The sequence below is a fragment of the Vidua chalybeata genome, chromosome 5 (assembly GCF_026979565.1).
Source record: "Vidua chalybeata isolate OUT-0048 chromosome 5, bVidCha1 merged haplotype, whole genome shotgun sequence".
NCBI classification, from domain to species: domain Eukaryota; kingdom Metazoa; phylum Chordata; class Aves; order Passeriformes; family Viduidae; genus Vidua; species Vidua chalybeata.
The window spans coordinates 19582844-19595384 of NC_071534.1; the positions used below are offsets into that span (position 1 = coordinate 19582844).

At 50.4% G+C, this 12541-nt stretch overlaps 1 long non-coding RNA gene across 1 annotated transcript; it reads left to right on the top strand.

Annotated features, from left to right (window-relative positions):
• The first annotated feature begins 8433 nt into the window (after positions 1-8433).
• Positions 8434-10830, top strand: LOC128788265 (uncharacterized). Its single transcript, XR_008431011.1, has 2 exons — positions 8434-8575; positions 9107-10830. It is a non-coding gene; the product is annotated as an uncharacterized LOC128788265 (long non-coding RNA).
• Positions 10831-12541: the final 1711 nt, after the last annotated feature.

The following is a 12541-nucleotide window of genomic DNA, read 5'->3' on the forward strand; positions in this document are numbered from 1 at the left end:
TGACTGAACAGCACCGCTACAAACATGCTGAAACACGACCATGGGACCTCACTCCTTGCGGCCAAGAGCGAACAAAAGGTCAAAGGAAGCAGAATTAGAGAACACCCTTCCTCGACATTTCATGGGAATTTGGAAAAGCAGCACGTTACAAACAAAGCCTCGGTGCCAACACCTCTTCAACTTGCCATTTATCGCATGGGCACACTGGGCAGCTCGCTGGGGAGAAGGTGAGAAGTGGCTCTGTCAAATTGCCACTGCCTCTTCTGAGCACTTGTGGCACAAGAGTCTGCCCTACACTCTGATCTGCTGCCTGGCCAGCACCAGAGAGGGTTTCTGTGGGGAAGGGTCACCCTAGTTTTGAGTTTTAAGGCTAACATAGAGAATGTGTCTCAGGCAAAGAGAAAGCAAAACTGAAGGGGAATTTTCCCTGATGCAAACTCAGCTAGAAGGATGCGTAAAGACATCCAGAGGTCAGCTGGATTCAGAAGTGCCTCTAGAGTATTGCAGAAGTATTGAGGGAAAGGAATGAGGACATAGGAGGAAGACAACAATACAGTAAGGGAAGTTCTCACGACATGAGAGAGGTCATTTTGTGGCAGACACAACACCGCACCAGCACAAGTCCTTGAGAACACTGAAAGGCTCCACCTCGATGACAGTAATATCATATTGGTGGGAACATACTGGGAAGACAACAGCACTTCCATCTCTGTGAGTCCAGGATGAAGTTGCTCTCTGACAAGACTATGTTCTTTAAGACAGTCATGGGTCCTTAGCAGTGAACTGGGCTTGAAGGGAGTCCTGAGCTTCTACATCCCTAGGAAGAATTTGACAGCCATAATTCAACTTGCATTGAGTCCATGACTGCTTTTTTTTTGCCTTTTTTTTTTTTTTTTGCTTTTTTTTTTTTGTCTGTTTGTTTGGTTTGGTTTGGTTTTTTTGAGATGGCTGGCAAGTGACAGCATTAGCCTTGCATGTGTGGGTGATTTCAGCTCTGGGAGTATAAATCCTATTAGGGATGGGCAGCCATCACCAATTCATTTCCCCCAGTCAGCGAACACCCATCAAAGAAGGGATGGCTGGCACTAAAGGGAAGAAAACATCACTATTTCAGACCTCCTTTCCTCATAAAACATTATCCCCTTGCTGCAAATATTACCCCTGGGGTGATGCGAAGACAGCTAACACTTTTCCATGTTAATGTGATAAAACTGAAGGCTTATGGGCTCACCCAGAGATTGCAAATGTTCAAGAGCATCAGACCACAAACCTAGAGGTAGAATAATATCCTGTGCACAGAGAGGCACCTGCAATACCACAGCTCCTCGGTCTTGTGACAGTGTTTGCCATGCTCAGTACTCCTAACTAGGGAGACAGGCTCCTGCAGCCTCACTGAGGTGTCTGCCCCTCTGCTACACTATGCAACAATGTGAAGGAGAATGTGGGATTTTAGCTTCGCCTCTGAATCTTTGTGTGAGGAAAGACAAGATTTTGCTCTTCTTTCCTGAGCTAACCCCAGAGCAGAATGATGCAGAAGGCTGTTGTTTCAGTATGTGCTACTACACTGCCAGATGCAGCAGCATGCTGGTATCTCCTCCACACCAGTGCAACTGCATCTGTACCTTCTCTAAAGGGGGACCTGGTTTCCAAAGCCAGAACATGTGGTTCTGGGTTTGCGGGTCCAGACACAGAAGCTGGGGGTTTTATATATTTTTACTAAAGGTATTATTGGCTTTGATGGCACCAGAGTGAGGCTGTAGTCTTAGATGTAGTATCCAAGCACCTCATGATTTCTAACTTACTCAGTCATCATCCCTTCTCCTAAAAGTAAAACCCCAAACCTTTGGCACTGTTTTACATGAAAGAAACAGAGGATTAGAAAAGTTACGTGATTTGCTGGAGGCCAAACAGAGAGGTTGTGGTAGGGTAGAAAACTGACTGTGGATCTTGAATTAGCACTGTAACCATTGCTGTCTGTGGAACATTTTCTCCCTGTTTTGTGTACTTCAGTTTGAGACATGCTGGACAAGCTCCCTTGGGATAAGGAGTCATTTTTATCCTGATTCCTTAGAGAAATGAAGCTCTCACAATCATGTTGTCTATCTGCCTGTCTATCAGCCGCCCACGATACGGTTTGAATCCACTGGCCAATTTCAACCCAACCCAGCACCAGCAGCAAGGAAGGGATTTTACAGCAAAACAATTCAGATGAGCTCCATGATGAGCCAAAAGAGAGGAGGGAAGAGAGGAAGGAAGAGAATGCTCGTGTGTGCCTGTGGGCTGCACGGCATCCAAACACCATTTCTGGCATGGCATGTGATGCTTCCAGCCCTTCTCCGGGGCAAGAGAGAGGGATTGAGCTCAGGTTGATGTGTGGGGCTGGTAAGGCCGGGAAGCAGCTGAGCACACTGCAGGGATGTCCTGGGCATGCAGCAACCCCAGGCACGAATGTAGCAGAGATGATCATCCTGCCGCTGGCAGAGCAACTTCTCCTCTCCACGCTCCCTAACCCCCGCCGGCTGCTCCTCCGGGGAAAGCAGCCGATTAACATATTGCAATGAGTTAACCTTAAATGGTCTAAAAATCCAAACGTCAGCATGCAAATGAATTCTGATGGAAGCAGCAAGATAAAACACCAGCCAGCCACAGCTGAGCCTGTTTACTAACTGAGACACTTTTGTGTTTGCAGCTGAAGCCAAGGTGGTGCTCTCACTCCTGTGACGATTTGCGCCTCCCCACTCCATGCTTCTGCCTTGCCAGGTACGAGGCTTTGAAGCAAAATATTGCTCTATATGGTGGCCATTGTTATATTTTGGTGGCCATGATCTGTGAGATGCCCTATTTTCTTCCTCTTGGGCAGTGCCAAAAGTGGCTGGTGTGGGCAAGACCCTCTAGGCAGGGTGTCAGGCATATGCTGGGCTTTCCAAACCCAGCGGAGCTGGTAGCTCCAACCTGCCAGCCAAAGGCAAGGGATGGAAAGGCCCTTCTCCATCATTTCTGGGTAAACCTGGTTTGCACCCAAGGACATGTGCTCAGTTGCTATTAGACAACTTTTCTTCACTCTGTGGTTAATACTGATAAGTGATTCTTGGTCTCTCTGTGTGCAAGTCACTGACATTTGGTTAACTCCTTCGCACTGAGTTACAGAGCAGAGTTAATGGTGGCAGAGCCAGACTTTCACTGTCACCCTTTCTCCAGAAGATCACCAAAAGGTCACGTCTTTCCCCCCCTCCCCTTTGGAATTAGAGTCCTTTTAATGCCCTTTGGAGCTAGACTCTGCAAACAAAGTTCTCCTTTGAGCCAGCCAGTCTTGAAATCCGATGCCCTTGTTCACTTTGCACTGCTGGTGGCAGGGAGGGAAACAACAAAGTGACATTTCTATCAGTCACAATGCAAACGGCCTGAGACAATGATATTTATCTCCTCCTTGAGTGCTCTGAGGCCTTGTATCCGAAGAAAATTACAGTCACTGGCAACCACCATTTCTAGCAATCAGGCTGTAGTTGAGCAAGAGTGAAGTTGAACAAGTGCTGGTACAAATAATCAGGGACTAACCCTAAGAGCAGGATCCGCCCAGAAAAGATGCCTTGTGTGCAACAGAAACAAACAAATGCCCTTAAACTTGCACTGTTGTTAAGTAACATAAAACTTTGCCAGATAAGGACTGTTTGCTCTCATTTAGGGGTTTCTGGCAGCCTTGCTCCTTGGATTATTTGCTGAAATGCAAATAGCATTGGGCTATTTTTCAGTTTGCAATCTTAAAGGCAAAGAGATTGTGTTTCATCCTCATCTCCTACTACAGAACAATTCTGGGCAGCATGAAAAATCCAGTCTTTCTGCAACTAGGAGGGCAAAGGAGGGCAGTGGGCATGGAGACAAAGAGTGTTTGCTGCCACTGGCATGCTGATAGGCCCAGTTCACACCACATGTACCTGCTAATGCCTCTCCAGCCTGCAAACTCCTTAGCATGGAGCTGTATTTTGTGGTAGAGTTTCAGATCGCTTGATGTAGCAGAGCTTCCACCACTGCCTCTAACAACGGAAATGCAAGTAACACCAAGTCAGTGGTGGCTTGTCGGAAAGGTGAAGCAAAAATTTGGTTTGGCAGCAACTGAATATGTTTCAACGTGAGTTTGATAAAAAGCTTCACCGTGAAAAACAGAAGAAGAAAGTGGCTTCAGAGGCATCTCTGCAGCAAGGCAGAGGAGGTTTTTAACAGCAATCGAATATAAGCAGCTCAGAGCACTGAGAATCCTGATGTCACTGCATGCTCCTGTTCTGAATCACCTGCTCTGAGTATGACAGCAAACCCTTCTTGTGGAAGAAATGCTGCCTGGCTGGGTGTTTTCTGGTGTCTTCCCCTCAGGAGCAACAGCAAACAGAAAAGGAGAATGTTGTCCACCTTCAATTCTCTAGCTCTTTTCACTGCCTGAGCTTGGGTTAGCCTGCACCTCCGGAGTGCAGGGGATCAGTAACTGCCAGCTCTCCCAGTGATGGACACATGAGCCAACAGGTGATCACTATTTGGCTCTCAAAACCAGATAAGCCAGAGGATTTTTTTTTTCTCCAGTGTGCAGAACTGGACGAAGCAAAGGTGAAAGTCAAGTCAAAAGGAACACATCTCTGTGAATGATGCAACAACAGGTGTGGAAGGATTCTGGGAACATGTTGGAAGCCATGTGTGCCCCAAAGGAATGGCTGGGAGCCTTGGGGATACAGGGAGCTGTCACTGCGTTCAAGGAGAGGCAGGTGCCTTGTTGGAGGGAGGCAGTTTGCTCCTTCCCTCCTTCCCGAGGCTGAGTTTTGCTCTTCACTCGTGAGTGTTAATTTGCTTTTACAAACATAATTATCACAACATGAGGGAAAAAAAAAAAAAACCTGGAGAAAAGTGAACTGCAGTTCTCTCTCCACACACAGCACCCACAGCTATCACCTGTCACCCTTCTCCAGTCCCCGGTTCACGATTTTGCAGACACTCACTCTGTGTTCCTCCCCACTAAACCAGGCTCAGGTTAAACAGATCCACCTCTGTGCTTCCCTGGGCCTGCTGCCTTCCCATCTCACATGCTCTTCTTATCCCTCCTTGGTGCAGTTCTGGCCTGCTGGGAGCTCCCAAAGGAGAGCCAAAAAGTACCATGGGGAATGCAGAGGCAAAGGGAGTTTTCTCATTTGCTACTTGGGTATAATTTCCAAATCCTCTAAAAGGGAGCTGTGCCATCAGAAAAGGAAGTCCTGGTCCCATGGAGGTGCCGAGGGGGAAGACAAGACCATTGCATGCTCTCTCCAGCCTTGCTGTCCTTAATCTTCACTGCAATGCCTCTTCCAGATCTGAATTCCAGCACCTACATGTCAAGTTACTCACCGGTCACGGTATCTCTAGGCATATTCCCTTCCAGCATTGTCCCAGGCAGTAACCACAGCCAAGACAGGGATTTGTCGAGAAATGCTTTCTTTCAAAGGCCCATCCAGCGCAGCACCAGCCATGGGCTTGGGCATACTGAGATGTGTGTCAGTGTCACTTTACCAGCAAGGGCAGGAAGGAAAATGGCATGCTGGGGTGTTTTTCATCTGGTGGCTGTAATCTAGAGGAGTTTTACTTTGCTGTTTGCATTCACTCCAGACAAATTTTCATCTCCATCAGCTTGTGGGGTGCCCCCCAGTGTGTCTGATGCTGCCCATATCCAGCACCCACAGAGGAGGAAAAGCCCCAGTGACACAGCACTGTAGTGGCATGTGCCTCTGACCCAGAGCATGGTGCTGATCTCAGTGACTAATGCAGGCAGTACCTTCTGGGGCTGAAGGAGGAAACTTGGGAAAATGGAGGAAGGTTCTGTCAGACTGGGCATGGCCACATCCCAGAGCCCACATCCTCTCCATGACGTGAAGCCCGAGCCGCAGTGGAACTCTCACCTGTACCTGCAGCTCAGCTGTTTGGCCGCGCAGCCGCTGGCTGAGCGAGCGGTTGTGCTCAGCTTGCAGCCAGAGGGATGCCAAGAGCTGCTTGGGCAGCACATGAGTGAGATAGCCGTGAAGACATGGATGGAAAACAGTGAGAGAAACCGCAGGAAGCTCCCTGTGGCATGGTGAAGCAGCAGTTAACTCTTCTGTGCATGCTGTGGGGGCCTAAAGTGTTCACCAGCAGCAGGAGAGATTTATCTTGGGGCACTCAGGAGGGGATGCTCGCTGGGCCTTTTCTATGGGAGTTGCCAGGACCAGACAGGCTCACCTCAAACTGTGGATTTTCTCTGGCTGCCTGTTGCTTGGGGATGGCCCCAACACCTCTGAACTGTGACTTTTCCTCCCATAAATCAGAGACAGGGGAACAACATTAAACCATAGCCATCCCTATACACTTACAGAATTGCTCCTGGGACAGTGTTTTCTGGAGCTAGCTTTGAAACATTCCCCATGGTGTGGTTTCTACCACCGCCTCCCTGAAAGCACATCTTTGCCCTGAAGATCGCAGGTGAAGCGACAGTCCAGCCATCCCTTCTGCTTTCCCTTGCCCTCCCCTCTTAGGCCTTGATGCTGTTCTGAGGCTTCCTTGATTTGGCATCTTTTCCAGCATCTTTTCTTTTCTTGTTGTGATCACATCTATCAAAAAGTCACAGGCTGGACTTTAAGCCACCCAGACCTGCAGAGATATGGCAAGTGGATTTAGGAAGGAGGTGAGGGTAGGGCCAGAAGTCCTGCAGTCTCTGATAAGCCCCATGCCAGGTGAGGCTGGCTCACATTGCAGCCAACCTCCCCTGGGAGCACAACAGCTCCCCTCACCTTCTCCCCTCCAACCTCCAGCACAGGCAAAGGCAACCATGGGACTTGCAGCCAAATGCAACCAGTAAACTGCTGCTGGCTGAATGGGTTTTGACTGGGGCCAGATTGATTTTCCCAGCTCCTGTGGCTGATTCAAGCATGTCCAGATGGGTAACTGTAAAGAAAACAGACTTGAAACCAATTTTATTGCAACCAGTGCCAGCTGCATGCATTGATAAGGCCTTTGATAACATTGTGGAGAGAAGTTATCAGTGTTGGGTGGCACTGTCTTGAAGGTATTGCTCCTTCACCATGGGTAGAGGGGAGATAGATGCAGGTACCAGAAGGTGCTTACAGCACCCATAAGACATCCCTTACAGCTCGTAAGACGTCCCTCGCAAGTAGTGAGCAGCCAGGGCAGCCCCATGGGGGGCAACAATCAGGACATGAGGGAGACCTCAGCCTGTCCCACACTGTGCTGGCAGGCTGCTTGCCTCACCCCTGCTTGCACCTCGGTCGTATCGACCCACAGCCCATCCACCCTTGGCGAAGATGGGGACACAGAGCAGAGTGACATCCTGGAAATCCAATAGTTGCTTTTCCTTTCAAAGGGGACCGCCAAGGAGGTGGTCTGTGTCTGGAACTGGCAACTACAACACATGGGCCATTTGCTCCCCCCATTGTGTGCCTGTCCTAACTACATCTCATTTTATTGCTCTTTCCTGAATTACTTGTGAGATACAGAGGCTTCTTCAAAGCATCCCAGAGAAAAATGTTTAAACTGTCTTGGGAGGGGTGGCAGGCACAGGCAGGAAAGACAACGGAGCCACCGCCAGCAGGACTACTCTGACCCTGCAGTCTCTTAGCTGGCAAATTTTGGCTGCATTGGCTTAATCATGGTGTTCTCCTGGGCTGCACTGAGTGAACCACACGTGTGAGGCGTGAACCGGCTCGGCTCTCCCAGGCTCATAAATCTGGCTGAACCATTAAACCCTGCTCGGGGTGATGGTTTATTGCAGGGCTAATGTGGCTGTGCTGCCGCGAGCTGCACACTCTGCCTGGCCTGGCACGCTCTCAGAGACCCACAGTCCCTGCCTGCACGGGGGCTTGTGACCCCACAGAGCCCTCAATGGAGACTTGCTCATCTTCCAAGTCAGGGCAGATTCCCAACAGCCCAGAAATACAAAATTCAGAAAGCAAAACGAGACCTGGAAAGGAAATGACACTGAAAGATCTGATTGCATCTGAGTTGCCTGCAGCTGAGCAGGGTTAAAAGGTAACTGAGCCCAACTTGCTGTCACCACCAGCCTCCTCATGAGCAGGCTTGGCTTCCTCCTGGGCACTTTCAAAATTACTGAGTCAGCCAATGACCTGTTTTGCCAAAATGGCTCAAGTTAACCACAACTGTTTCACGGCCAGCCTTTGCTTGCCCAGCTCATGCTGCCTGTGCCAGTGCAAGCAGAGCTTCACATGGGGTGGTTGGCCAGCATCAGCGCTGTCCCAGCCAGGGGAGACAGAGGAAGCAGTGGCTTTATGTCAGGGTGCAGCTGCCAGCTGATCCCTGTGGGTCAGTTAGGGCTGCAAAGGAGGCTTTGGTAGATTTGCATGCTCCAAAGTGCTACACAGGGCTGGCTTCAGCTCACCTCCTGGGTGTGGTGTCACAATCAATTGCTGTGCTTGGGGCACCTCCATGGGAGGCATGCGAAGGAGGCTGCCACGTGTACCCCTCAGACAAGTTCCTGTGGGACAAATACCTGGCCAGGGGCTGTCATGTCACCAGACAGCTCCTGGTGGGGATGAGCTGGGAGTCAGGATGACAGAAGGTACTTCACTCAACCTCTTGCCTTGTGGGTGCATCACACACCGGCACTGCCGGGCTGCCACAGGGCCTGGAGAACACCAAGGCGTTTTCCAAGCCCGAGGGCTTGTTGCCAAAAAGCTCTTGAGTTTGCAGAGGGCCGTGTGCTCCCATTTGTGGTGTTCCTGTCCTGCCTGGAGAAGGGCTTTGAGGTGTGAGGACAGCATGGTGCCAGCACCAGAGAGGCATGCACAGGGGAAGCAGGGTCGGTGCCCTGACCGCTGTCAGAGCAGAACAGGGGGCTGGTGTCGTCTCTGGATGCAGCGCCCGTGTAACTTTAGCTCCAGGCCACCCCTATTTGTCTTTGCTTCTTGCATGTTGTGAATAGATATTAGCTCAAGCTCAATGGGCTCCTCGCAGGTCTTGGAACCAGATGATTCAAGCTGGGATTTGTTCTATATCTTGGGTTTCACATGTTTTCTTTAGCTGCATTTTAATTGTGGAGGGTTCCTTTTTTGATTCATGAGATGTTTACCCAGGTGCCATTCCTTCACAGCTGTAAATATCACAAATAAATCCCATTCCTGGAACATGTGAGGGTGAAGAGGAAGTGCCCTACAACTTAATAGGTCAGGTTTTTATCACAACTCTTCATCTGGAAAACCGTACAGAACGTGCCCACAGAAGATGTCTGGCACTAGTCTGGAAAACAACGTATAATGTCAGCAGAGCCCTGAAGAGAGGAATATAACACAGTTAAACAAAGCCTGGATTGAGTTTAGCTCACCTTTATTTCCAGCTTCAACCAACAAACCTCTTTTCTGACTGCAGCTGATCTCAGGCCCTGCTGGTAATGGGAAACAAAATTCCCCTTTTCCCAGCTGCCTGATTTTTTGAGGGTCATTCCTGCAGTAACCCATGGGGTGCAGTAACCCATGGGGTGTTTTATACATCCTGAGCCATGAGGAGCCAGGAAGAGGCTGGTGGCCAAAAATGGTCTGGTGTGGTCCTATGTCGACTTTTCAAACCTCATGCAATGAATTCCCATTTCCTGTTGCTTCCTGCCCTGACAGCCATTTGTCCTCACCAGCTGCAGCAGTTCTGTTTGGGCCATGCAGCAGGAGAGGGGCTAGAAGGTACCTCCAAAGTGGGTCCTGTGTTTGGAAGACCCACCCCTCAAAACCAACACCTTTTCCATCTGTGGGTTGGTGTTGGGAGCCCTCCTGCCTTGCAAGCAATGAGAACGCTCAGAAGAGTTATTGACTTCTTCCCTCGGCTCTTCTCCCATGCCAGGGCTAAAACTTTTCTGTCCCTGCTTACGACAGGGTGGGAAAAGCAGTAATACAAGTTGTGGGCCCTCCCTCTAAGTAGACAGCAATGCGTTTGGACCATCAGCCTGAGTTTCAGATCACTGCATGGGGTCTGCATCCCACCCCGGAGCCTGCATCCCACCCCGGAGCCTGCATCCCACCCTGGAGCCTGCATCCCACCCTGGAGCCTGCATCCCACCCCGGAACCTGCATCCCACCCCGGAACCTGCATCCCACCCCGGAGCCTGCATCCCACCCTGGAGCCTGCATCCCACCCTGGAGCCTGCATCCCACCCCGGAACCTGCATCCCACCCCGGAACCTGCATCCCACCCTGGAGCCTGCATCCCACCCCGGAGCCTGCTGACTTGTCCGGGCAGGTACAGGTGTTACCGGCACTGTAACACCTCTAAGGACTGGTTTGACAGGCTGCTCCTGCCTTTTGCTAACTCCCACTCCCAAATTCATTTTGGGAAACTTGCCACAGGCTGCCCCATCTCACAGGTGCCCCAGAACTGGGTTTCCCTGCTGTGTTTACACACTGTTGGCCAAGGGCCAAACCGCTCTGAGAATTATTGCTTTCCTTCCTGCTGGGCTGTTTCTACAACATCTGATGTGATATGAGAAGTGTCACAGCCTGGGGGGAGCGAAGGATGGTCCCATCCCCATGGGTCTCCCAAGAACCACACATGCAATTGCATCTGACTTGTGAAACCATGGCTGGAATGGAGGGTGATGCATTCCTGGGGTCTGGAAGATAAGCTGCCCCCTGCTTCACCCACCCTCGCTGCCATGCCCATCTCATGGAAGAAATCCCTTCTGAGGAAGGCAGTGAGGGGGGCTCTGTAGCCCCCTGTGCCTGAGGTGCTTTTGTCTGCCTGCTGGATCCTGGCTGATGGATGGCTGCAGGCAGCAAATTTGAGCAGCATCTCCATGCCAATTTAAATAAATAAATGAGTCTGAATGCTTCACCTTGCAGAATGGCATCTCATTCAGCTGTTCAAGCATCAAATACCTCCGGGATTCTTTGGGTCTCAATTTGCAGAACTATTTCCCTTTCAAGTGCTCTTTTATTTTTCTTTTTACTTATTTAAACCTGTTTTTCCTGTAGTGAACAATCCTTGCACGTGAAACCAGGCAGCTTTTAGATGTTGCTGGAGCTTTCCTCCAGACTGAAGAGGGATCAGCGGACTCTATTTAAAAAGGTCTTCCCCAGCCCTTGCAGCTGGTGGGGATGCAGAATGATGTTCTGTGATTCAGTTTCAGTCTGAGCTCCCCAGGGCTGCCAGACTGTGTACAGGAAGCTCATTGCTCACAGCCGAGGCTGAGTAGATGTGTTGGTGCTGAGGGGAAGCTCTTGCCCACCCAGGGCCAAGTAGCAGCTGTGGGAGCTGCTGCTTGGTGGCAGCTGCAGCCCCCTCCTCAGCCCTTTAGATGGGTCTCGGGAGCTGGAGGGCGGGAAGAACATGGATGTGTCCAAAATACCACAGATGCCTTGAGGACAGAACAAGCTCAGGCCTGGCGAAGTTGCATTTAGTGTCAGTAGGATGGGGAAAATTGATGAGGTGGGGAGAAGGGTGAGGAGATGATGTCTGTTGGCTGCATCACCTCTGCTGAGCCCCTTTCACTTTTCTGGGAGCTCTGTGCCCTAGGGGTTGCAAAGAACCACTTGGATAGGCTACCTGAGGCACCTCAGAGGTTGGAAGAACAGAGCACAAATGGAAAGAAGCTGGTATTATTTTCTCCAAACACAAGAATATTAAGCAATCTAATACATGTGTTTGAACACCTGGGCATGATACACAGCAGAGCTTCCTCAGCAGCACAGGAGTTTCTGTGTATAATCTAAAACAAACATCTTCTAGCCAATCTCTAATCAAGGCATGATGGATCAATGAATTAATGTAGGGGCTTAGTTAAGTTAGCAAGATCTGTGTTACTGTTGTTGGTCATGGCGGTGTTTTTCGACTACTTCATGCCACCCACATACCCCCTCGGGCTGATCATCCTCTCCTGCCTTCAGGTAATCTGCTCAGTGCAGTGGCCAGGCATGGCACATCACAGATATTTAGGAACAAGCTGTGGAGTTTCAGGGCAGGACACACACTAAGGGTCAGGCTCCTGCAAAGCAGCCGAGAGCAGCTCGGCTCCAAGCACGGTTTCCTCTTGCTGACACTTGCGTCCTCGTGCTTTTGCACCACACTTTTGTGTGCAGCAGTGCTGCTCCTGCAAAGCTGTCTGGCCTTTTGCACTGGTGTAGGAGGAACTGCAGGGGGTTTGTCCTGGTGCCTTTCTGAGGGTGTCTGGTCTCCCTCTAGCAGCAGTCACCGAGGTCAAAATGCTGCACATCAGCCAGGTCATAATGAAATGGTTTGGCCTCGTGTTTTAGACACGTTGAGTAAACACAGTGCAAACTCTGCTGTATCCCTTCAGCTCCTCCATCTTCCTGCCACCTTTTCATGAGCCCCAGCTGCCTTCCCTGTGCTGCAGATAATGGAGAATTGACTCTATCCCTGTTGGGGATCCTCCCTAGGAGCTGTGGGGAGGATACACTCCTCAGGGGGCTGATCTCCCCTGGTTTCTCTCATTTCCAACCAGCCTCTGTGCTCAGTGTAACCGGAACAAGGGGGAGCAGGAGTGTCTCTCTGACGTGCCTCGGTTGGCCAATGATGACACCTGCTC